Source organism: Salvelinus fontinalis, chromosome 10 (genome assembly GCF_029448725.1).
Source record: "Salvelinus fontinalis isolate EN_2023a chromosome 10, ASM2944872v1, whole genome shotgun sequence".
Lineage (NCBI taxonomy): Eukaryota > Metazoa > Chordata > Actinopteri > Salmoniformes > Salmonidae > Salvelinus > Salvelinus fontinalis.
Window position 1 is genome coordinate 38,858,428 of NC_074674.1, and position 27,571 is coordinate 38,885,998.

General features: G+C 45.7%; 1 protein-coding gene across 2 annotated transcripts in view; it reads left to right on the forward strand.

Moving 5' to 3' along the window:
- The first annotated feature begins 6,465 nt into the window (after positions 1-6,465).
- The window catches only part of LOC129864132 (arfaptin-2-like), a 71,101-nt gene continuing 49,995 nt past the window's right edge, over positions 6,466-27,571 (forward strand). Inside the window, exon 1 of one of the 2 annotated variants that reach the window (XM_055936781.1) lies at positions 6,466-6,749. The gene's annotated coding sequence lies outside the window, so the exon portion shown is untranslated. The remainder of the gene's footprint in view (positions 6,750-27,571) is intronic. The other variant, XM_055936782.1, reaches the window with a different exon arrangement.

Here is a 27,571-nt window from a genome sequence, read left to right on the forward strand (position 1 = left end):
GCAGCCACTCTAGACCAGGTGATTAATTAATTAACTACAGGGCCTATAGCAGTCACTCTAGACCAGGTGATTAATGTAACTACAGGGCCTATAGCAGCCACTCTAGACCAGGTGATTAATGTAACTACAGGCCTATAGCAGCCACTCTAGACCAGGTGATTAATGAACTACAGGGCCTATAGCAGCCACTCTAGACCAGGTGATTAATGTAACTACAGGGCTATAGCAGCCACTCTAGACCAGGTGATTAATGAACTACAGGGCCTATAGCAGCCACTCTAGACCAGGTGATTAATGGAACTACAGGGCCTATAGCAGCCACTCTAGACCAGGTGATTAATGGAACTACAGGGCCTATAGCAGCCACTCTAGACCAGGTGATTAATGGAACTACAGGTCTATGGCAGCCACTCTAGACCAGGTGATTAATGAACTACAGGGCCTATAGCAGCCACTCTAGACCAGGTGATTAATGGAACTACAGGTCTATAGCAGCCACTCTAGACCAGGTGATTAATGTAACTACAGGGCCTATAGCAGCCACTCTAGACCAGGTGATTAATGGAACTACAGGGCCTATAGCAGCCACTCTAGACCAGGTGATTAATGGAACTACAGGGCTATAGCAGCCACTCTAGACCAGGTGATTAATGGAACTACAGGCCTATAGCAGCCACTCTAGACCAGGTGATTAATGGAACTACAGGTCTATAGCAGCCACTCTAGACCAGGTGATTAATGAACTACAGGGCCTATAGCAGCCACTCTAGACCAGGTGATTAATGGAACTACAGGGCCTATAGCAGCCACTCTAGACCAGGTGATTAATGGAACTACAGGGCTATAGCAACCACTATAGACCAGGTGATTAATGAACTACAGGGCCTATAGCAGCCACTCTAGACCAGGTGATTAATGTAACTATAGGGCTATAGCAGCCACTCTAGACCAGTTGATTAATGGAACTACAGGGCTATAGCAGCCACTCTAGACCAGGTGATTAATGGAACTACAGGACTATAGCAGTCACTCTAGACCAGGTGATTAATGGAACTACAGGCCTATAGCAGCCAGCAGACCAGACCAAGTTATTTCATGCTTTGGTGGCCAGGCCACAGGTGTAGAGCTTTGCTTTCATATGTAAATAGAGTATTAATGTTATTGCACATTTTGTTGTGTTAGAGCCTGAATTCAAAATGTATTATTATTTAAAACAATTTAAGAACCCTTTAGTGAAAAAGGTTCTGTTTTCATCAAGGATCATCAGACCAGAGAATCTTGTTTCTGAGAATCTTTAGGTGACTTCTGGCAAACTCCAAGCAGGCTGTCGTGTGCCTTTTACTGAGGAGTGGCTTCCATCTGGCCACTCTACCGTAAGGGCCCGATTGGTGGAGTGCTGCAGAGATGGTTGTCCTTCTGGAAGGTTCTTCCATCTCCACAGAGGAACTCTAGAGCTCTGTCAGAGTGACCATCGGGTCATTGGTCACATCCCTGACCAAGGCCCTTCTCCCCAGATTGCTTAGTTTGACCAGGCGGCCAGCTCTAGGAAGAGTCTTGGTGGTTCTAAACGTATTCCATTTAAGAATGATGGAGGTCGCTGTGTTCTTGGGGACCTTCAATGCTTAAGACAATTTTTGCTACCCTTCCCCAGATATGTGCTTCGACAAAATCCTGTCTCGGAGCTCTACAGACAATTCCTTCGACCTCATGGCTTGGTTTTTGCTCTGACATGCACTGTCAACTGCGGGACCTTATATAGACAGGTGAATGCCTTTCCAAATCATGTCCAATCAACTGAATTTACCACAGGTGGACTCCAATCAAGATGTAGAAACATCAAGGATGGGGCAGCAGGTAGCCTAGTGGCCAGACCGTGTGGCCTGTAACCGAAAGGTTGCTGGATTGAATCCCTGAGCTGACAAGGTAAAAATCTGTCGTTCTGCCCCTGAACAAGGCAGTTCTTGTTCTTAACTGACTTGCCTAGTTAAATAAAGGATAAATAAATGATCAATGGACACAGGATGCACTTGAGCTCAATTTTGAGTCTCATAGCAAAGGTTCTGAATACTTATGTAAATAATGGGTTTTTATTTTAATTTTAATAAATTGCAAAACTGTCTAAAAACCTGTTTTCACTGTCATTATGGGGTATTTGTTTGTAGATTGCTGAGGAAATTGTTTTATTTAATCTATTTTAGAATAAGGTTGTAACATAACAAAATGTGGAAAAAGTCAAGAGGTCTGAATACTTTCCGAAGGCACTGCAGAACCTTTCGGTCAATTCAAAATGTAACTGCCATTCCGATTCAAAAACCAACTGCCATTCCGATTCAAAAACAAACTGCCATTCCGATTCAAAAACCAATTGCCATTCCGATTCAAAATGTAACTGCCATTCCGATTCAAAATGTAACTGCCATTCCGATTCAAAATGTAACTGCCATTCCGATTCAAAAACCAACTGCCATTCCAGCATGATGATGCAAGAGTACGGTGGTTGAACCCACTTGCATGTAGCTTATCAATAAGCTCTTATTTTCCAACGTATTGAGGTAACCAAAGTTGATTATTTAATGCAAATACTGTATATGATACCAAAGTCATATGATAAACTACAGGTGTCACGTTCCTGACCTGTTTTCTGTTGTTTTTGTATGTGTTTAATTGGTCAGGGCGTGAGTTGGGGTGGTGTAGTCTATGTTATGTGTTTCTATGTTGGGTTAATGTGTTGCCTGATATGGTTCTCAATTAGAGGCAGGTGTTTGACGTTTCCTCTGATTGAGAACCATATTAAGGTAGGCTGTTCTCACTGTTTGTTTGTGGGTGATTGTCGCTGTGTCTGTGTTAGTTGCACCACACGGTACTGTCTCGTCTCGTTCGTTCTTTTCCTGTTCATGCGTTCTTCGTTTTATGTAGTTCTCATGTTCAGGTCTGTTTAACGTCGTTTGTTTTTTTGTAAATTATTCAAGTGTTCTTCGTGTTTCGTCCTGTCTATTAAATTCAAAATGGAAAATTACCACGCTGCACATTGGTCCTCAGATCCTTCTCGCCTCTCCTCGTCTGAGGAGGAGGAAGAGCTAGACTGCCGTTACAACAGGCTAGATGAATAAACATTATAACATAAAATGTGAGCATGTTTGTCAGTTAGCTAGCTAGCTAACTTTGCTAGATAAACAGAAAAAGTTAGGCTACTTTAATTCACCACTTTACAAGCTAGCCAGACAACTCTTTCAAAAAAATACTTTTTTTAAATGATAGGATTTGCTAAAGAGCCTGACATTGGCAGTTATCTAGTTGTTACTTTCTTCTTCAGTATTTCAGTGTAGAGTCAGCTGTGGGAACTATGTTTCATGAAGCCATTAGAAGACTGCTGCTGACTGAGGAGGTATGTATAAATTATGTATAATACATGATGATAAGTCTTGGTGATTTAATAGCCAAGTTAATCATTACATTACTTTTTACCAGTGGTGGATAAAGTACTGTCACGGCCGTCAAAAGGAGGAGACCAAGGCACAGCGTAGTGTGCTTACATTCTTCTTTATTATAAGAATGAACACTGAACAAAAATAACAAAACGAAACGTGAAGCTAAACAAAATGAGTGCTGAACAGGCAACTACACATAGACAAGAACCCACGAACACAATAGGGAAAATGGCTACATAAATATGTTCCCCAATCACAGACAACGATAAACAGCTGCCTCTGATTGCGAACCATATCAGGCCACCATAAACCTACACATCACATAGACCTACGTACCCTAGACTTACAAAAACCCTAGACAATTCAAAACTAGCATACCCACCCTAGTCACACCCTGACCTAACCAAAATAGGGTCAGGGCGTGACAAGTACCCAATTGTCAAAGTTGAGTAAAAGTTAAGATACCTTAATGGAAAATTACTCAATTAAAATTGCTACCTAAGTAAAAGTCTAAAAGTATTTGGTTATAAATATATTTAAGTATAAAAAAAATATATATTAGGCAAACCAAAAAAATTTACTGATAGAGCCAGGGGCACACTCCAACACTCAGACATTACAAACGAAGCATGTGTTTGGTGAGTTGGGTAGATCAGAGGTAGTATGGATGACCAAGGACGTTCTCTTGATAAGTGCGTGAATTTTCTATTTTTCCTGTTCTGTTTAAGCATTCAAAATGTAACTAGTACTTTTGGGTGTCAAGGAAAATGTATGGAGTAAAAAGTACATTATTTTATTCAGGAATGTAGTGAAGTAAAAGTTGTAGAATATATATATCGATACAGATACCCCCAAAAACTACTTAAGTAGTACTTTAAAGTATTTTTTACTTAAATACTTTACACCTCTGCTTTCAAAACACTATATATGTTTTGCTCAATCTGTCAGTAACCATACTGTCATAATGATAATGATTATTAATCATAATGATTATTATGTCTGCATAGCATTTTGTCTTCATTATGGCAGATTAACTCATGTTTATTTCTAAAGATTAACTTTTTGCTTGTTTTTTTTCTCCTTCTCTGGAACCAGTCAGGCAACAACCCATACTGTACTGGCGGTAGTTGGACCTGTGGCCGAAAAGTGGGCGGTTCGAATCCCGGGCCGGGTGCTGAAAAAAAACCCTCAAAAAACGGTGGAATTGATCTGACAACTGAACGGCTGCTGAGTTCACATTCCTCATAACATTCCCCTTTACCGTTAGGCTCTTGAGCAAGGCCCTTAACACCCTATAACATGCTCTCCATCCAAGGGTGCTTCATGGAGCTTGAACCTGTACACGTCTCAACTGTATGTGTGAGGGATACTGTTAGGAGGGGTTGAGAACAGAGCAGAACACACTTCTTTTGGTTGTTCACTGTAACTGAAATGGAAAAAGCTGTACTTTAGTGTATTGTAAAGAAGTCAGCCAGAGTTGAAGTGGACCATCATTGAAACAAAGAGACACCTCCCTGGCCTCCAGTGCACATTTCCTTACTCTGTTTACATATAATGACAACTTCTAAAAACTATACCGGTATTCTTTAGTCCATTATTTAATTGGTCTGTTAAATTATATTCTTTGTAAAAAAAAAAGAAGACTATTTTAATCAATCATAAATGGCACCAGGCAGGGTTCCATATGGAACCATTTGGGTTCAGTGAAGAAGAACCGCTTTGGTTCTAATCAGAGAACTCTATAAAAGGGTTCTATATATGAAGCAAGCGATAGAACCCTTTTCAGATCTATAAAGGAACCTTTTTTTTTCTCTCTAAGAGTGTGTTTTACTGTCGGAGGAGAAAACCATGCAGGAAAAAATATATATATCCTACTTATTATTTTATCTATAAAATGTCTTGCACAACTAACTACATGCGTTTTTTTTAATCACTTTATTTTTGAGATTCCACCCTGTAAATGTAATTTGCCTGATGAGGTGCTAGTGGAGGACAGTCTCATTTCATAAAGTGCATTTTCGTCCACTTTCCCTCTCCTAGATTACCTTTGACCTTTAAAAAAAAAAAGGAGCACAGAGAGGTTTGAGGAAAAGGACTCAGGAGTTGAGCATTCCAATTGAGAAAAGGCCCAGGTGTCATCAAGGATCCAGATGATTCAGCACGTCCTGTTTTTCCAACCAATCATCTTCAGGGTCTGTTTTGACTTAAGCCTGAATCACTTTCCTTAGCGTAAGGACCGTGAGAGGGCAACCATAGTCAGAGGGCTAGTCATGGTTGCGGTCAAATCAACCACTGCCCAAAAAACACTCTGAAAGCACACATCAGCAAATCATGACATTTGGAGGATATTAGTGTTCCTATCTGATGTTTGGATTTAATTTTTATAATCACACTCTACCCAGGTGAGTTGGCATGGCAGATTTACCCCACTGGACTTGGATGAAGTAGCAGGATTAGTCACCCTGTTTCAGTTTTAACTGTATCCATTTCAATGTTATCCACTGATTTTAAGAATAACAAAACATTTTATTAATGGACTCCATCAGACACACAGAGAGAAAAAGAGAGAGAGAGATAATGGTCATTCATGGCTATGATAGCCTACTGCCTGATTTCTAAAGTAACACTGACACCCGCTGACCAAAATTATACATGTACCCTACTCTCGTGTGTGTATTTCTGTCTGCCTTTCTGTGTCTAGACAGGGAGCTCAATTCGGATTTTTTTCCCCACTTGGTCTTTTGACCAATCACAACAGAACTTTTCACATCAGATCTTTTTCAGAGCTGATCTGATTTGTCAAAAAAAAAAAAAAAAACAGAATTGGGCTGCCTGTCTAATGTGTCTCTGTTGTGTGCGTGTTTCTTTGTTTCTGTCTCTGTATACTGTAGCCAACAATCAGTCATCTCCTCTCATGTTTGAATTAGATGTGTTAGTTTCAGTCCCTCAAACACGAACTACAGTGCCCCTAGCTGTTCATTCTCGGAATAATCGAAGTGCACGCACATAGTAGTCCGTGAACGCGCACCACGCTGTCCAGAAAAAAAAGGTGCTGAAATGTCGTCAGTTCCGGGAGGCATTCCTAGCCTGGAAAAGCGGGGCTGGGATCTCTGTACAAACAACACGCCGGAGAGTGATCAGCCATGTCATAAGACAACACTGAAATCAGACTGAATCTGTCATCGGTTCATAAATTCATTCGATCTTGTCATTTTCCAGGACTGACCGACACGCCTATCGACGAAGCCGTGCATGAACTGGATAGACGTTAGCCAGTTAGCTAGCTTACCGAATAGCTCATTCAAGACAAAGCTCCAACAGGTAAGAGCCATTACACCCTCTGTTTTCGGACCCCCTTGTTTTGGACACATTTGAAAGTAGCTAGTTAGCTGGCTTGTCAAGAGAACTGTGTATGCTGATCTGGGTTAACAGTTAGGTAACGTTAGCTGGGTAGCTAACTAGTTATCCAGGCCATTTTACCGACCTGTTTCCAAACCGGACCTTGGTTATTCATTGACTTCAACGACGTTATAGCCTGCGACGCAACTGAATTTGAGATGTCAGATGTTCTTGGAAGCTAGCTCATTTCCTTAGACATTTTATTTAATGAGCTTTATAGCTAGCAAAATAATTTGTAGGAAGCTTTATTTGCAGGTAATACGCTAGAATCGGCCAGTCTGTAGTCTGCAAGTCACCCGCTGCAAACGTAACCTGTTGAAATTCACCTGCGCCGCACCTGCCTGTCTGTCTGCTGCCAGTTTAGACTGATTTAATCAGGCTCAAACACGCAAATAATTGGTGTATATACAGCCTGAAACGAATGGCTGCAAAATCGTGTAAATGATCATTACAAGCCATAATATACAGCCTGAAACGAATGGCTGCAAAATCGTGTAAATGATCATTACAAGCCATAATGTTGAATAAATTACATTCAAAATGACTCTACAGGTTGTCTGTGTGATTGGTCCTTTAGCTGTTCGAAATTAGAGACAAAATATCCACAGGAAACTGTTGTTTACCCGAGTTTTTAGAGAGCCAGTAGGTATGTGGTTTGGTTCAGCTTCAAGGTGAAGTTAGTTTTCTACCGGATAGTCGGTTCTCTCGTCAATAGCTATTGAACCAAGCATGCGTTTTCAATGAATCAGGGGAGGTTTGAGAACAATCAACGCTTTTTGTCTGTGAATTAGAATTTTTAAATATTGAAACCCAAATAAAAAGAAAATTCTAAATTCACACTCAATGTGTTGGTTGTTCTCCATCCTCCCCTAATTCAGAATAACATTTTCATTGTCATGGCATACTTGGTTCAATATCTACCGACGAGAGAACCAAATATCCAATATAAATGAACTTGACCTGTGTGCTGAACTGACATAAATATTGTAATGACCCGGCATTGTGTTCTGTGTTTGTGGGTGTGTTATGGTTCTCATGGCTACTAGCAGGGGTTGAATATGTCAGGACAGATCATTACAGGGTCATTACATTGGTGTCAGAAGTGCTTTCGAACTACGGGATCGTGACTAGGCGAGTTAGCTGTTCAGTATAGGCCGGGTTGGCTTTAGCGTGACTCGCATCTACGGTCATGTCGCTTGGGGCGAGGCGGAAAATTAAGGAAGAGTCGGACAAGGTGTCCGTTGTGGGCTCGGGGGTACCCGGTCGGGAGGGTCAGGCGGCGACTGCCGTAGGGAAGCTGGAGAGCCACATGGCGGGAGTTAAATTGTCAGTCAGCAAGATGGCAGAACTGGCGGGTTTTCCTTCGCATCGCTCGAGAGTTGACGTCACGGCGACGGGGATATCGACGTCACCGGGTGCGGAAATGGCTGGGCCTGCTAAGGTAAACAGAGATGGCGGCGACCTATTGCCATTAGCCACGGTAGCGGCTAAACTACCAAAGTTCAATGGACAAGGTAAATGGGAAGTTTTTTTCACTCAATTCGAGTTGTTGGCTAGAGCCGGGAGGTGGTCTGACGAGACGAAAGCGTTACAGCTTGCCCTGAGCCTGGCGGAGGAGGCGTCGGAATGCCTGCTAACGCTAGCCCCGGGCGATAGGGGCGACTACGGTGCGCTAGTGGAGGCATTGGGGGGCCGTTTCGGCAGCGACGCGCAGCCCAACATGCTGCGTATTGAACTGTGTAACAAAAAGAGACTTCAGGGGGAATCATTAAAGGCGTTGGCAAGTGGTATTCTGAGCCTGACCAGGCGGGCTTATGCAACTATGCCGATTGGGGTGCAAGACGAGCTGGCACGGGACAGTTTTATTAGAGCGCTCTCTTCCACCGAACTGGGTAAGCATGTTCAGATGGCGGACCCACCATCTCTGCAGGCTGCAGTGGAGATAGCCAGGAAGAGGGAGCTGATCTGGGGTGAGGGAGTGAGAGTGGAAGTCACCAGTCAACCAGAGGTGAGAGCAGCGGTGGCTGGGGTGCCAGGGGTCACAAAGCCAGAGTGGGTTGACGAGTTGGGCGGGCTGGTCAAGACTGCTTCGCTTGTCATGGAGAGGGGCTCCAGGCAACGTCGCAGTGTCAGCTCAACTCCTATTGTCTGCTGGGGTTGTGGCCAACCTGGCCACATTCAGCGGGAGTGTGGCAGATTCCCCCGTCACCAGGGAAACGACAACGGGTTCTCGCGCAGGGGGCAGCGCGGGCCCACCCCCCCGCCCCCGAACCCACTGTAAGCAAAGGAGGTACCCAGCAGCGCAGACAAGAGGGTGGGGTCCTGCTCCCCCAGGGTGTAGCTGCCGCCGTGTTTCCTAGTCCGGTAGTTGTGGTGGGACGTACCACCGTTGGGGACTTCTGCAATGTCGTCGTCAAGGTAGAGGGGGTGGAATGTTTGGCCCTGGTCGACACGGGCTCTACAGTAACCCTGGTGAGACCAGACATACTACCTGTTGGGGTGCGGGTGGAGCCGACCCATGTCCAGCTACGGACTGTCACGGGGGAGCTAGCCCCCATGTTAGGGAAGTGTCAGCTATCTGTGACTGTGGGGGGGAGAACTGTGGGGTGTCCGGTGTGGGTAGCAGCGGTGCAGGACCCCTGTATACTGGGAATGGACTTTTTGAAAAACTGTGGGGCTCAGTTGGACTTAGCGTCAGGTACTTTGAGGCTGTCGGGGGGGCCCACAGTGGGAATGTCGCCTTCGGGAGGGCCAGCAGGGGGCAGGGCTGTTCCTCCGTCTTCCTCCAAGCTTGCAGAAACTCCACCGGTCATCCCGGCTGCTCCCTTGGTCGTTGTGCCATCCCAGCAGCTGTCTCCGGCGGCGACGGCCTTCACTCCCCATCATGGTGCAGGCACAGGCAGCCCAGTAGCCCAAAACACACTGGCCCCTTCAACCCATCAGCCCGACGGGGGGAAGGAGGAAGCTATCGACGCCGTCGAGGCTGTGTGGCTGAAGAACTGTCAGGGTCTGGATGAGGGACAACAGAGACAGTTAAAGCAGCTGCTGTTGGACTTTAAAGATAGCTTCGCTTGGGGGGAAGATGAGGTAGGACAAACACACCTAGTTCAGCACGAAATAGACACTGGGGACGCCCGACCCATTAAAATTCGGCCCCGTCGTATTCCCCTTGCCAGGAGGGAAGCAGCAGACACAGCTATTGTTGACATGTTGCGGGCTGATTTCATTGAGCCATCAGATAGCCCATGGTCCGCGCCGGTCGTCATGGTGCCTAAGAAAGGGGGTAAACTTAGGTTTTGTGTTGACTACAGGGGCCTAAATTCTGTCACCACTAAAGACTCTTATCCCCTACCGAGGATTGATGAGTCGCTAGACCACGTGAGAGGGTCCTCGTGGTTCTCCTCCCTTGATCTGCGCAGTGGCTACTGGCAGGTGCCCCTCTCGCCAGGGGCACGTGAAAAAACGGCCTTCTCCACAGATAGGGGCCATTGGCAGTTCAAGGTGCTGTGCTTCGGGCTCTGTAATGCTCCTGCCACCTTTGAGAGGCTCATGGACAGAGTGCTGGCGGGGGTTCCGAGAGACGAGTGTGTTGTGTACCTAGACGACATATTGGTGCACGGCACATCGTTTGAGGGGGCACTGGGGGCAATTAGGCGAGTGTTGGAGAGAATCTCGGGGGCGGGGCTAAAATTACATCCGGGAAAGTGCCATTTCATGCAAAGGGAGGTGGCGTTCCTGGGGCATCAGCTGGGTGGTGAGGGCATCAGCACGATGCCAGACAAAGTAGAGGCTGTGAGGGGGTGGCCAGTTCCAGGGGGAAAAAAAGAGGTTAAGAGCTTCCTGGGACTGGCATCCTACTATCGTAGGTTTGTGAAGGGGTTTGCGGGGGTAGCGGCTCCTTTGAACCAGCTACTCAAGGAGGACACTGTTTTTCAGTGGACCGAAGAGCACCAGCGGGCGTTTGAGGCCCTCAAACGGGCCCTGATGGAGGCCCCTGTCCTGGCCTCACCAGACCCGAACCGTCCGTTCATCCTGGACACCGACGCAAGCAATGAGGGGTTGGGGGCTGTGCTGGCTCAGCGGGGTCCTGATGGGGAACACGTAGTAGCTTATTACAGCAGGACTTTTGATAAGGCTGAAAAACGCTACTGCGTGACAAGGAGAGAGCTTTTGGCTGTCGTGGCAGCAGTACGCCATTTCAAGTACTACCTGGGGGGCCTGCCGTTTGTGGTCCGGACGGATCACTCCGCCCTGCAGTGGCTTCTCTCCTTCAAAGAGCCAGAGGGTCAGATTGCCCGCTGGCTGGAGGAGCTACAACCCTACGACTTCCAGGTGGAGCACAGAGCCGGCCTTCGCCACAGCAATGCGGACGCCTTGTCCCGCCGCCCGTGTGCTGAGGATGGCTGTGGGTACTGCGCCAAACGGGTGGAGCGAGAGAGAGAACTGTGCAGGGAGGAGGGAGTCACCGCCACGGTGAGTCAGCTGAGTGTGGCAGAGTGCCGGGAGCTTGAGGCTGTGGACGTTGGGGAGTGGAGGCGTCGCCAGGAGGAGGACGCAGAGCTGCGTCCTGTGCTGCGGTGGGTGGAAGAGAGAAGACGACCGCCGTGGGGGGAAGTAGCCCCTCTATCACCAGTCACCAAAGGACTGTGGGCTAAATTCACAGTCCTTAGAGTGGCTGAGGGAGTGCTCCAGAGGGGGTGGAAAAAGCCAGCGACTGGAGAAATTACGTGGCAGGTAGTGGTGCCCAAAAGGCTGCAGGGAAGCGTGTTACAGCAGCTTCATGGGGGAGTAGGCGCAGGGCATTTTGGGGTCTCCAAAACGTTAAAGCGCATGCGTAAAGGCTTCTATTGGGCAAGGCACAGGAGGGATGTGGAGGACTTTTGTAGGCAGTGCGACGAGTGTGCCGCTAAAAAAGGACCTCCAGGTCAGTCACACGCCCTCCAACAACAATTCCCAGTAGGGGAGCCCATGGAGAGACTGGGGGTAGACATAGTAGGGCCATTTCCAACCACAGACAGCGGTAACAGGTGGATTCTAACCGCCATGGACTACTTCACCAAGTGGCCGGAGGCTTACGCTCTCCCAGACCAGGAGGCGGGGACAATAGCTGATGCGTTGGTGGGGGGAATAATCAGTCGGTTTGGGGTGCCACAGTCTATTCACAGCGACCAGGGAAGAAACTTCGAGTCACGGGTGTTCTCAGAGTTGTGTAGACGGTTAGGCGCAGAGAAGACGCGCACTACTCCGCTTCACCCGCAGAGCGATGGGCTGGTGGAAAGATTTAACAGAACATTAGCACAGCAGCTGGCCATCGTTACCTCAAAACACCAGAGAGATTGGGACACCCACTTACCGTTTATTCTTATGGCGTGTAGGTCGGCTGTTCAAGAATCGACTGCGTGCTCCCCAGCACTACTAATGTTAGGTCGTGAGTTGCGCACCCCAGCCGAACTGACGTTTGGCCACCCTCCTGATAATGACGACGGGGTTTTGCCTGGCCCGAACTATGTGTGTCGTCTGCAGAACCGGTTAGAAGCGGCTCACACCTTCGCAAGAGAGCAACTCGAAAACGCAGGGGTGCGCCAAAAGCGCCACTACGACTCGCGCGCTAGGGGGAGGCACTTTGGAGCGGGAGAATGTGTGTGGCTTCACAACCCCACGCGCAAGAAGGGGCGGTGCCCAAAGCTGGACAGTGCATGGGTGGGGCCGTGTCTGGTGATAGAGAGAGTGGGGGAGGTGACGTACCGGGTGGAGGTTCCCCCACGGAGCAGGAAGGTGGTGGTCCACCGGGATCGATTGGCACCCTACAGAGGGAGGAAAACGGTAGGGAATGGGAGTGAGGGCTCTGATGTGAGCCCACGGGAACAGTCTAACGAAGAGACTCTAGCACAACCTGAGCCTGGGGAGGGGGCTGCTTCTTCGGAGGGCGCTGGAAATGACATTGGGGCAGAGGAGCGTTCTGGGGGGCCACCGCTGAGAGTCACGGGGAGGCCCAAGAGACTGATGCGACCTCCGGGTCGTTTTAAGGATTTTGTTGTGTAACCCTAGGGGCTAGGGTTTAGAAAGGGGGGGCTATGTAACGACCCGGTATTGTGTTCTGTGTTTGTGGGTGTGTTATGGTTCTCATGGCTACTAGCAGGGGTTGAATATGTCAGGACAGATGGAAGGGTTGGGGGGGTATGATGGGTAATACCGCGGGATTTGGAAATGCATAAATAGGGATTACTGTCTCATTGTTCGCTCTCTTCTGTTCGTGCCTTGATCTGTTCCTATGAGAGTGACTCTTGACCCGACAGGGTAACATTGTGTACGTTCGGCATTTAGCGGCGTGGGTTGTGGCCGGAACAATAGCCCAGTTTATGAATAAACCTGTGTTCTGACCTGCACACCTAGAGTCCGTCTCTTTTCCCTTTATGACCCAGCCGGGTCATTACAATATTAACTAGTGATGCAACGATATGACATTGACATTTTTGTCAGACATCGATGTTTTCCTTGCCAAAAAAAACAATACGGATGTTTAAAATTTTAGCGGCCTTTAATTAAAGCATTCTAGTACAGTTAAATAGTTAACACACACACACACACATGGACACAGCGTTCTAAGGCACTGCATCTCAGTGCTGGAGGCGTCACTACAGACCCTGGTTCCATTCCAGGCTGTATCACAGCGGTCAAAGGCACCTTATCTCAGTGCTGGAGGAGTCACTACAGACCCTGGTTCCATTCCAGGCTGTATCACAGCGGTGATGTCACATGCATCCATGATTGGGAGTCCCATAGGGCGGCGCACAATTGGCCCAACGTCGTCCGGGGCAGGCCGTCTATTGTAAATAATACTTTTTTCTTGCCTAGTTAAATAAAGGTTATGCACATACCACACTGACCAAAAAGTTATTTTGTTGTCATTTACGTATGTTCCCATTACCAGTTAAACATAATCAAAACCTATTTCTTTCGCTTACTTGCTGTGCTGTTTTGTTAATTTGTTCAGTCGTTTCATTCTCAACCAGGATCCCTATGGAATAACGCTTGGGTCTTTGTTATGGAACGCCGTTTGGGTCGTTGCTATGGAATGCCGTTTGGGTCGTGGCTATGGAACGCCGTTTGGGTCGTTGCTATGGAACGCCGTTTGGGTCTTTGTTATGGAACGCCGTTTGGGTCTTGGCTATGGAATGCCGTTTGGGTCTTGGCTATGGAATGCCGTTTGGGTCTTGGCTATGGAATGCCGTTTGGGTCTTGGCTATGGAATGCCGTTTGGGTCTTGGCTATGGAATGCCGTTTGGGTCTTGGCTATGGAACGCCGTTTGGGTCTTGGCTATGGAACGCCGTTTGGGTCTTGGCTATGGAACGCCGTTTGGGTCTTGGCTATGGAACGCCGTTTGGGTCTTGGCTATGGAACGCCGTTTGGGTCTTGGCTATGGAACGCCGTTTGGGTCTTGGCTATGGAACGCCGTTTGGGTCTTGGCTATGGAACGCCGTTTGGGTCTTGGCTATGGAACGCCGTTTGGGTCGTTGCTATGGAACGCCGTTTGGGTCTTTGTTATGGAACGCCGTTTGGGTCTTTGTTATGGAACGCCGTTTGGGTCTTTGTTATGGAACGCCGTTTGGGTCTTTGTTATGGAACGCCGTTTGGGTCTTTGTTATGGAACGCCGTTTGGGTCTTTGTTATGGAACGCCGTTTGGGTCTTTGTTATGGAACGCCGTTTGGGTCTTTGTTATGGAACGCCGTTTGGGTCTTTGTTATGGAACGCCGTTTGGGTCTTGGCTATGGAACGCCGTTTGGGTCTTGGCTATGGAACGCCGTTTGGGTCTTGGCTATGGAACGCCGTTTGGGTCTTGGCTATGGAACGCCGTTTGGGTCTTGGCTATGGAACGCCGTTTGGGTCTTGGCTATGGAACGCCGTTTGGGTCTTGGCTATGGAACGCCGTTTGGGTCTTGGCTATGGAACGCCGTTTGGGTCTTGGCTATGGAACGCCGTTTGGGTCTTGGCTATGGAACGCCGTTTGGGTCTTGGCTATGGAACGCCGTTTGGGTCGTTGCTATGGAACGCCGTTTGGGTCTTGGCTATGGAACGCCGTTTGGGTCTTGGCTATGGAACGCCGTTTGGGTCTTGGCTATGGAACGCCGTTTGGGTCGTTGCTATGGAACGCCGTTTGGGTCGTTGCTATGGAACGCCGTTTGGGTCGTTGCTATGGAACGCCGTTTGGGTCGTTGCTATGGAACGCCGTTTGGGTCGTTGCTATGGAACGCCGTTTGGGTCGTTGCTATGGAACGCTGTTTGGGTCGTTGCTATGGAACGCCGTTTGGATCTTGGCGTGTCAAAAAAAGATACACGTCAAATAACACTTTGACATGTCAAATAAGCTTGTTGACCAATCAGGACCTGAATATGACTGCATGTCACATTTTTTTCCTTAGTTATTATGTCACTCGTATTTTATATGTCGCAACAATTCATCGACACATATGCTGTGATGCTGGTAAAGTTGTCTCGCACACCTACAGTGCTGGTTATAAATAAAAGCTAGCTAGCTCATGGATGCAAACAATGTTCTTCCCCAAAAACATAGCAAAACAACATCTATTTCAGTAGCTATAGTTAGCTAGCTAACTATATAGCTAAGTGTCATCTAAAATAACCCTAATTAATAAGACAGTACTTATTTGATTAATGGTGGTCGGACCCATCTATGTGAAGCTAGCCACAATACTGGACTATGTGGTTAGCCTTCAAAATAAAGGTATGGCATAATTCTACTATTTTTATTCATTTGCATCATTGTCAATGACACTTTTCTTTTTGAAGTCAAACTGCATATCCCACTATTGTGCCTAATCCTTATTGTGGCTAGCTTCACAACACATAACCCGGTCAGGTCGAGCGTCATTAGCCAGATGAAGCTAGCTGGCTCTTTTTTATAACGTTAGTTTTGGGTTAAGTAGCTGGCTAGGTATTTATTTTCAAGAACTGAAGTTCAATTTCAATAGGAGAACAACAAGTGGCAACCTAGCTAATACTTACTCAAACGGATTCCTAAATCATTGCTAAGAATAATGACAATGACTGCAGTTTCTACTGGTCATTGTTTTCAGGCTGGTTGTATTGGTGCTAGCTAGGTACCAAGCTAAAGCTAGCTACCCCAGAAGTTGCGGTCAAACAAATGATGCTTTATTACCAACGCAGTATTGTAAACACGTCGTTCGTGGCCGGTGTTTGCAGACTTTTTTTTGTACAGCTTTGACATTTTACGTGGCGTCATTACGTCATGTACCTACGTTATATGAGTATCCACGTCAGCTTTGACATCGGTTTTTGCACATTGACGTTAAACTAATATCTAATATCGTCCGATTCGTCTATATATCGCGTATCCCTAAAATTAACATAACATAGGCCCTTATCTATGGATTGCACATTACTTGGCAGGGACGCAGCCATGGGAGGGCATGGGCCCACCCATTGGGAGCCAGGCCCAGCCAGTCAGAATGGCCGCATTTTCCCCGTAGGGGATTTTAGAAACACTTACAATAAGGTCTGTATTTGGTGTAGGCTTACCCTGGTGTGACGTTTTGATAACTGTGTAAATCTCTCTACGACAAGGTGACTTTTATCAATCTATTAGCCTGTATTTACCCTGTCAATGATGAAATGCTAATTAGCTGCTAATGTGGCTATCATAAAGAACTACACATTTCAGGCTGATCTGAACGAGACTGCCGAAACGAGGCAAATGTAAGACTCTCTGGATTAACTATCTGCTAGCTTAATGTAGTGATGAATCAATTGGCTAAATATTTGTACATTCTTTGTAGTGTTTTGTGCAAGTTTTAAATTGACACGACACCTGTTAGCAAAGGTGTCTGCTAGAGATGACGTGCAGGAGCTTGCAGGGATTTGTAGTTTTGCATGATGTCTACATTGATGCTAATTAGCATTTTAGAATCTGAGAGTAAATAGAGGCAAATATATTGATGAAAGTCACCTTGTCCTAGAGAGATTTACATGGTTATCAACATTTAACGCCAGAGGAAAAACTATTGGAACCATTTCCCTGTTTGACTGAAATAGGTTTTATGGGTATTTTGACACCTCCACTGTGGGGTTCTAATGAGGCTGATGCAACAGATCAGACCGTTTAGCTTAAAATGTTAAACTATTATTATTTTTTTCTTCACATGGCTGTAGGCTATTCGCAAATATTCCAAAATGTAATTAGCGGGAAAACACTGTTCTCAAAAAAAACACAGCACGCGCCAACGGTTTGACGTGACAGTTTCAATGTCATATTAAGCGTTTTATAGAATGATTCCATCAACATATCTATGATTCTATGTTGGCTAGGCCAGGCTACTTTGAAAGAAGGCTAGGCTAGGCTACTTTGAAAGAAGGCTAGGCTAGGCTACTTTGAAAGAAGGCTAGGCTAGGCTACTTTGAAAGAAGGCTAGGCTAGGCTACTTTGAAAGAAGGCTAGGCTAGGCTACTTTGAAAGAAGGCTAGGCTAGGCTACTTTGAAAGAAGGCTAGGCTAGGCTACTTTGAAAGAAGGCTAGGCTAGACTACTTTGAAAGAAGGCTAGGCTAGACTACTTTGAAAGAAGGCTAGGCTAGACTACTTTGAAAGAAGGCTATGCTAGACTACTTTGAAAGAAGGCTATGCTAGACTACTTTGAAAGAAGGCTATGCTAGACTACTTTGAAAGAAGGCTAGACTACTTTGAAAGAAGGCTAGGCTACTTTGAAAGAAGGCTAGGCTACTTTGAAAGAAGGCTAGGCTACTTTGAAAGAAGGCTAGGCTACTTTGAAAGAAGGCTAGGCTACTTTGAAAGAAGGCTAGGCTACTTTGAAAGAAGGCTAGGCTACTTTGAAAGAAGGCTAGGCTACTTTGAAAGAAGGCTAGGCTACTTTGAAAGAAGGCTAGGCTACTTTGAAAGAAGGCTAGGCTAGGCTACTTTGAAAGAAGGCTAGGCTAGGCTACTTTGAAAGAAGGCTAGGCTAGGCTACTTTGAAAGAAGGCTAGGCTAGGCTACTTTGAACGAAGGTAAGCCATTGCTTCTTTAAAAATGACAAAGCGTCCAGGTTGTAAACTGTTATATGGTGAGTGATGTGCGTTGTGTAACAGACGCTGGCCGTCACTCTCCCGTCTTGTGACCATTTGATCAGACCGTGCCTCGTTGACAGAATCCAGCCTTTAGACAGCAATGGTAATCATCCTTCCTTATTCTCATCAAACGTGTCTGACGTTTTTAGCCTTTATTTATGGAATTAAAAGTCTCATTTATAGTTTGGTTACATTTTTCTGGCGCCTCCCTTATGTCAGCATAGGTTTGGACATGGAGGCTGTCACATTGTGCATATCACCTACACTATGACATGGAGGCTGTAACATTGTGCATATCACCTACACTATGACATGGAGGCTGTCACATTGTGCATATCACCTACACTATGACATGGAGGCTGTAACATTGTGCATATCACCTACACTATGACATGGAGGCTGTCACATTGTGCATATCACCTACACTATGACATGGAGGCTGTAACATTGTGCATATCACCTACACTATGACATGGAGGCTGTCACATTGTGCATATCACCTACACTATGACATGGAGGATGTCACATTGTGCATATCACCTACACTATGACATGGAGGCTGTAACATTGTGCATATCACCTACACTATGACATGGAGGCTGTCACATTGTGCATATCACCTACACTATGACATGGAGGCTGTCACATTGTGCATATCACCTACACTATGACATGGAGGCTGTCACATTGTGCATATCACCTACACTATGACATGGAGGCTGTCACATTGTGCATATCACCTACACTATGACATGGAGGCTGTAACATTGTGCATATCACCTACACTATGACATGGAGGCTGTCACATTGTGCATATCACCTACACTATGACATGGAGGCTGTCACATTGTGCATATCACCTACACTATGACATGGAGGCTGTAACATTGTGCATATCACCTACACTATGACATGGAGGCTGTCACATTGTGCATATCACCTACACTATGACATGGAGGCTGTCACATTGTGCATATCACCTACACTATGACATGGAGGCTGTCACATTGTGCATATCACCTACACTATGACATGGAGGCTGTCACATTGTGCATATCACCTACACTATGACATGGAGGCTGTAACATTGTGCATATCACCTACACTATGACATGGAGGCTGTCACATTGTGCATATCACCTACACTATGACATGGAGGCTGTCACCTACACTATGACATGGAGGCTGTCACCTACACTATGACATGGAGGCTGTCACCTACACTATGACATGGAGGCTGTCACCTACACTATGACATGGAGGCTGTCACCTACACTATGACATGGAGGCTGTCACCTACACTATGACATGGAGGCTGTCACCTACACTATGACATGGAGGCTGTCACCTACACTATGACATGGAGGCTGTCACCTACACTATGACGTGGAGGCTGTCACCTACACTATGACGTGGAGGCTGTCACCTACACTATGACGTGGAGGCTGTCACATTGTGCATGTCACCTACACTATGACATGGAGGCTGTCACCTACACTATGACATGGAGGCTTATTTGTCTACATGACAAATACATCTTAATATTATTTCAGTGTTGGCCTTTCTTATCCAATTCTGATCGGAGTAATTGATTGAAATTGTGATTTAAAAAATAATATATTTTTTAACTTCTCCATTCAGACAAATTAAATCTCTTCTTGTTGTCCTACTATTTAAAAACCCAGCTTGTTCCAGACGAGAACAAGCGTTACTGTGAGGCCGTGTACGACTGCATCACTAACTACAGGTAACTGCCAAAATAAACAAAACATTTAAGTAAATTATACAATGATATTGAAAGCAGGTGCTTCCACACAGGTTTAGTTCCTGAGTTAATTAATCAGTTAAAATCCCATCATGCTTAGGGTTATATATATATATATAAAAAAAATGCCCAGTTGTTCATTATTTTAGCTACCATGGCTACAAGAAGAGATCTCGGTGACTTTGAAAGAATCAAGTCACCAGATCTCAACCCAATTTAACACTTACAGTAGAGTCTGTAGCGGCACCTAAGACTGTATTCTGTCACCATCAACAAAACACCAAATGATGGAATTTCTCGTGGAAGAACGGTGTCACATCCCTCCAATAGAGTTCCAGACACTTGTAGAATCTATACCAAGGTGCATTGAAGCTGTTCTGGTGGCTCGTGGTGGTCCAACACCCTATTAAGACACTTTATGTTGGTAGTTACCTGTAGCGACCAATGACAAATGATTTTGATTGTTCCATTTTCCTTGCGAAGCATTACAATGATGCCTAGGTGTAGCCTGTCTAAATCAATGGGCTATAAAATATGTGGTTTGTGGGAAGCCTCTCTCTCATAACTCTCTTAATCACAAGTGGTTTTCTTAAAGTGTCAATCAGCAGTTGAAACTATGACAAAGTGGACTCCCCGCCCCTGGTTCGGTAAAAAGCTGGAGAAATGTAATCACTCTCAAATTCATAGACAGAGCTATGGATTCAAGCACTGGCCATCCATGACATCAACATTATGGTTTTAACCATGTTTTGAGGCTATATATTGTTTGTTTACATTTATTTTGTTTACAAACAATGGAGTAAAACAAGCTTATATTTTAGGTGGCTCTGATGTTAAATGACAGTGGAACTAAGCTCATGAGGCATTTATAAGTTATATTCTTCAAAAATCAATGGGTACATATCATTCATTTATTTAAGTCCAAAAATAGATGTAGCAACTGCATATTGCCTCTTTAAAGACCAGCTGATCTGAAGTCAGTTATAGTTAGTGTTGGGGTTCCATACTGCTCTGTGCTTTAAAGACCCAGCTGATCTGAAGTCAGTTATAGTTAGTGTTGGGGTTCCATACTGCTCTGTGCTTTAAAGACCCAGCTGATCTGAAGTCAGTTATAGTTAGTGATGGGGTTCATAACTGCTCTGTGCTTTAAAGACCAGCTGATCTGAAGTCAGTTATAGTTAGTGATGGGGTTCCATACTGCTCTGTGCTTTAAAGACCAGCTGATCTGAAGTCAGTTATAGTTAGTGATGGGGTTCCATACTGCTCTGTGCTTTAAAGACCAGCTGATCTGAAGTCAGTTATAGTTAGTGATGGGGTTCCATACTGCTCTGTGCTTTAAAGACCAGCTGATCTGAAGTCAGTTATAGTTAGTGATGTGGTTCTATACGGCTCTGTGCTTTAAAGACCAGCTGATCTGAAGTCGGTAACATCTGCAGTTTTCTCTTTTTTATTAATTTTATTTTTTAAGCTCAAACCGTATAACTACATGCCCGGTCTGTTAAAGAGAAGGACTTGGCTATTCAGTCGTTTTTCTGTCCCACCATCGATGGTAATCTCATGCACAGTGGAATAACGAGTGTTTACCATTGAGATTGTTTATCAGCTGCACATCAGTCCTCCTGAGACATGGAGTGTTCCTAGCGGTTGTCATAGTGACGGGACAGAAACAGCCTTGCTGAAAGGACACAACTAGGCTATCTTCTGTTTTAATGTAGAGAGCCTCTCTCTCTCTATCTATCTTCTGTTTTAATGTAGAGAGCCTCTCTCTCTCTCTATCTATCTTCTGTTTTAATGTAGAGAGTCTCTCTCTATCTATCTTCTGTTTTAATGTAGAGAGCCTCTCTCTCTCTCTCTCTCTCTTCTGTTTTAATGTAGAGAGCCTCTCTCTCTCTCTCTCTCTTCTGTTTTAATGTAGAGAGCCTCTCTCTCTCTATCTATCTTCTGTTTTAATGTAGAGAGCCTCTCTCTCTCTATCTATCTTCTGTTTTAATGTAGAGAGCCTCTCTCTCTCTATCTATCTTCTGTTTTAATGTAGAGAGCCTCTCTCTCTCTCTATCTATCTTCTGTTTTAATGTAGAGAGCCTCTCTCTCTCTCTATCTATCTTCTGTTTTAATGTAGAGAGCCTCTCTCTCTCTATCTATCTTCTGTTTTAATGTAGAGAGAGCCTCTCTTCTCTCTCTCTCGCTCTCTGTCTCCCTCCCCTCTTTCTCCCCCCCTTCTCTCTCGCTCTCTGTCTCCCTCCCCTCTTTCCCCCCCCCCCTTCTCTCTCGCTCTCTGTCTCCCTCCCCTTTCTCCTTCTCTCTCCCCGTGTCTCTTTTGTATTGCCTAATTGTTTCTGTCGATTTTTATTCCACAGTAAGTAGGACTTTTTGTCGGGCCGTTTTGAAAAGATCAGAAAAGGTTCTGTTTTAAATGATTAGACATGCAAATGGCTAGGGCTGGGGTGTATTCACTAGAAACCAAACGGAAGCAAACGTTTTGCAACAGTGTCCTACTAATGAATGCACCCCTGGCCTGGATCAGTCGTTGGATCTTGGCCATATCGCCACGTTGCTCTTTTTTTACCAGCAGCTCCCTGTCTGTCTGCCTGTCTGTCTGCCTGTCTGTCTGCCTGTCTGCCTGCGTCTGCCTGCCTGCCTGTCTGCGTCTGTCTGTCTGCGACAGTGGATACATCAGTGTGTGTTTTGTGTCCTTACATTATAATGCGTAATAACCATTTTTATCCTATTGTCATCCAACTAAAATGACCACACAGGCTGCAACCGACCAACCAACCGACCGACGGCAATGAAGCAATGACTAAATATGAAAACCAACCGCTCCTCAATATGTCCACTGGCTGAACTGACTACAGTCTGACTGCTTATTCTTTCTTTCTTTGAAGCCATCAGTTGAGTCATAAACCAGGCTGTGTAATTAGTGGCCAGGGGTTGGTTCCCGCCCTAGGCCTACACTGCAAGGAGAGAGATTCTCCCTCAACCTTCCCATTTCATATACAGGTCCAATGTAGCTCTTTCCTCAGAGAAAATGTCTTGATTCTAGCCCTACCATTCAAAATACCAAAATGATATATATATATATATATATATTTTTTTGCTTTCTATCTTGTAAGCCGCATTTTTCCATTTATTAAGCGTTATCGTGGGGGCCGTTCTAAAACTGGGCTACTTGCAGACCGGACCGTTAACCATTTGTTTAAAGCTACCGGGTAGCTTACTGAACGGGGGGGCCCTGGTAACATTACCGGGTAGCCTACTGAACGGGAAGCTCCTGGTAACATTACCGGGTAGCCTACTGAACGGGGGGCCCCTGGTAACATTACCGGTAGCCCACTGAACAGAGGGGGCACCTGGTAACATTACCGGTAGCCCACTGAACGGGGGGGCCCTGGTAACATTACCGGTAGCCTACTGAACGGGGGGCCCCTGGTAACATTACTGGTAGCCCACTGAACGGGGGGCCCTGGTAACATTACCGGTAGCCTACTGAACGGGGGGCCCCTGGTAACATTACCGGTAGCCCACTGAACGGGGGGGCCCCTGGTAACATTACCGGTAGCCCACTGAACGGGGGGCACCTGGTAACATTACTGGTAATGTCAAGGAAGGTTGGTGTCCTGCCCTACACAGCCAGTAGAGAGACAGACATAGTGGATGATGTTATCTTTAATGTGTGGGCTGAGCAAGGAGCCAGTGATCTACCCTCCATACACACATAGCATTTTAACTTGGCAATATCATATTAACATTGTGTAAACAATCAAAGGCTTCAGTGTTTCCTTCCAATCTAACGAAGGGTGTTATTTTGTTAGATTTTCAACAGTCGGCAGCAATTTTCTTTTGGGGGGGGGGGGGGGGGGGCAAAACCTTTTTTTTTCTTGCTGTTTTTTAAAATAGGTTTCTGAGGGGTTTTTTTCACTCTCAAAATCAATTATATATATTTGTTTTATAATAGAAAACTGATCAAATTCGAGGAATGCCAAAACAGTAAAGGTTTTCCCCAAACTAACTTCTCAATTTAAGTGTTGACAGCAAAGAAGGCCTACCTGGCAGGATGGTACCTGGCAGGATGATACCTGGCAGGATGGTACCTGGCAGGATGGTACCTGGCAGGATGATACCTGGCAGGATGGTACCTGGCAGGATGGTACCTGGCAGGATGGTACCTGGCAGGATGGTACCTGGCAGGATGGTACCTGGCAGGATGGTTTGTATCCATTGGATGGGCATTTGTTTTGCAAGCTCTGCCATCACACGTACAGAAACACTGCTAGCCAGCGCTTTTGCTACTGTAGGTGCACAATTGAGCATTGTTGTGGATTTAGAGCAGCAGGAAGATTAGATTATTCCCCCCAAAGAATGTGATAATTGCTAACGGGAGATTTCACATGACTTGGCCCGGGGTGCAGCCATGGGTGGGCCTGTGAGCGCTTAGGCCCACCCACTTGGGAGCCAGGCCCAGCCAATCAGAATAAGTTTTTCCCCACAAAAGGGCTTTATGACAGACAGAAATACTCTTAATTTCACACATTATTTATTAAAGTATAGAGAACAGTCTAATGGGTGCCGATATTGTAACTTGTGAATGACGTATTGTAACTTGTGAATGACGTATTGTAACTTCTTTGTGGGTGTGATGATGATGATGATGATGATGAATGATGCCCAGCGCTTGCCGTCTGAGACAAGAAACCGTACGTGCCTTTTTGTTTGCGGGCGACTCCTTTCAAATCATCGTCGCGAGCGTCACGTAGCCGAGCCCAGAATATCTTTTGCTAAAGTTTGTATTACAACTAAAGTGGCCCAATAACTCTAAATGTAGCCTATAGTGGCAGGACCCCTGCTATATGATTGGAGAGACTACAGAACCTAGTGAAACGGCTTATAAGTCCAGTCATTGTGTGAAAACGAGAGTTTTGACCGTCCACTATTTTAAAAAGTGGATTCCAGGCTTCCTCCTCCTAGATTTATTGCTAAATTCTTAAAAATTAAGCACATTTATCAATCAATCAATCAAGTTTATTTTATATAGCCCTTCGTACATCAGCTAATATCTCAAAGTGCTGTACAGAAACCCAGCCTAAAACCCCCAAACAGCAAGCAATGCAGGTGTAGAAGCACGGTGGCTAGGAAAAACTCCCTAGAAAGGCCAAAACCTAGGAAGAAACCTAGAGAGGAACCAGGCTATGAGGGGTGGCCAGTCCTCTTCTGGCTGTGCCGGGTGGAGATTATAACAGAACATGGCCAAGATGTTCAAAATGTTCATAAATGACAAGCATGCTCAAATAATAATCAGGAATAAATGTCAGTTGGCTTTTCATAGCCGATCATTAAGAGTTGAAAACAGCAGGTCTGGGACAGGTAGGGGTTCCATAACCGCAGGCAGAACAGTTGAAACTGGAACAGCAGCAAGGCCAGGTGGACTGGGGACAGCAAGGAGTCATCATGCCCGGTAGTCCTGACGTATGGTCCTAGGGCTCAGGTCCTCCGAGAGAGAGAAAGAAAGAGAGAAGGAGAGAATTAGAGAGAGCATACTTAAATTCACACAGGACACTGGATAAGACAGGAGAAGTACTCCAGATATAACCAACTGACCCTAGTCCCCCGACACAAACTACTGCAGCATAAATACTGGAGGCTGAGACAGGAGGGGTCAGGAGACACTGTGGCCCCATCCGATGATACCCCCGGACAGGGCCAAACAGGAAGGATATAACCCCACCCACTTTGCCAAAGCACAGCCCCCGCACCACTAGAGGGATATCTTCAACCACCAACTTACAATCCTGAGACAAGGCCGAGTATAGCCCACAAAGATCTCCACCACAGCACAAACCAAGGGGGGGCGCCAACCCAGACAGGAAGATCACGTCAGTAACTCAACCCACTCAAGTGACGCACCCCTCCTAGGGACGGCATGAAAGAGCACCAGTAAGCCAGTGACTCAGCCCCTGTAACAGGGTTAGAGGTAGAGAATCCCAGTGGAGAGAGGGGACCGGCCAGGCAGAGACAGCAAGGACGGTTCGTTGCTCCAGAGCCTTTCCATTCACCTTCACACTCCTGGGCCAGACTACACTCAATCATATGACCTACTGAAGAGATAAGTCTTCAGTAAAGACTTAAAGGTTGAGACCGAATCTGCGTCTCTCACATGGGTAGGCAGACCATTCCATAAAAATGGAGATCTATAGGAGAAAGCCCTGCCTCCAGCTGTTTGCTTAGAAATTCTAGGGACAATTAGGAGGCCTGCGTCTTGTGACCGTAGCGTACGTGTAGGTATGTACGGCAGGACCAACTCGGAAAGATAGGTAGGAGCAAGCCCATGTAACGCTTTATAGGTTAACAGTAAAACCTTGAAATCAGCCCTTGCCTTAACAGGAAGCCAGTATAGAGAGGATAGCAATGGAGTAACATGATCAAATTTCTTGGTTCTAGTCAGGATTCTAGCAGCCGTATTTACCACTAACTGAAGTTTATTTAGTGCTTTATCCGGGTAGCCGGAAAGTAGAGCATTGCAGTAGTCTAACCTAGAAGTAACAAATGCATGGATTCATTTTTCTGCATCATTTTTGGACAGAAAATTTCTGATTTTTGCAATGTTACGTAGATGGAAAAAAGCTGTCCTTGAAACAGTCTTGATATGTTCGTCAAAAGAGAGATCAGGGTCAAGAGTAACGCCGAGGTCCTTCACAGTTTTATTTGAGACGACTTTACAACCATCAAGATTAATTGTCAGATTCAACAGAAGATCTCTTTGTTTCTTGGGACCTAGAACAAGCATCTCTGTTTTGTCCGGGTTTAAAAGTAGAACGTTTTCAGCCATCCACTTCCTTATGTCTGAAACACAGGCTTCTAGCGAGGGCAATTTTGGGGCTTCACCATGTTTCATTGAAATGTACAGCTGTGTGTCATCCGCATAGCAGTGAAAGTTAACATTATGTTTCCGAATAACATCCCCAAGAGGTAAAATATATAGTGAAAACAATAGTGGTCCTAAAACGGAACCCTGAGGAACACCGAAATGTACAGTTGATTTGTCAGAGGACAAATCATTCACAGAGACAAACTGATATCTTTCCGACAGATAAGATCTAAACCAGGCCAGAACTTGTCTGTGTAGACCAATTTGGGTTTCCAGTCTCTCCAAAAGAATGTGGTGATCGATGGTGTCAAAGGCAGCACTAAGGTCTAGTAGCACGAGGACAGATGCAGAGCCTCGGTCTGACGCCATTAAAAGGTCATTTACCACCTTCACAAGTGCAGTCTCAGTGCTATGATGGGGTCTAAAACCAGACTGAAGCATTTCGTATACATTGTTTGTCTTCAGAAAGGCAGTGAGTTGCTGCGCAACAGCTTTTTCAAAAAAAATTGAGAGGAATGGAAGATTCGATATCGGCCGATAGTTTTTTATATTTTCCGGGTCAATTTATCCGCTTTCCAACCGGTGTAGCCCACCTGCATATTTAAACAGTAGCTGCAGGTAACCTCCATTCACTATTTGCAGGCTATGGATGTATTTTAAAAAGTGATTCCACACATATTAGTAGGTTATATGTCAAGGTCAGATTAAGACTCCTCTCCATTGTGGTCCACATATCACTTCATCTCAGCAGCATTCAGTAATAGAGGATTCATTAGTGTTAGCTGAGTTATGTGTATGTTAGTTCTCAGTAGGCTAATTAAATGTGCTGAGTGGTGTGTGTGTGCGTTCTCAGTGTGTGTGTGTGTGTGCGTTCTCAGTGGTGTGTGTGTGTGTGCGCGCTGAGTGGTGTGTGTGTGTGTGTGCGCTGAGTGGTGTGTGTGTGTGTGTGTGCGTTCTCAGTGTGTGTCTGTGTGCGTTCTCAGTGGTGTGTGTGTGTGTGTGTGTGTGCGCTGAGTG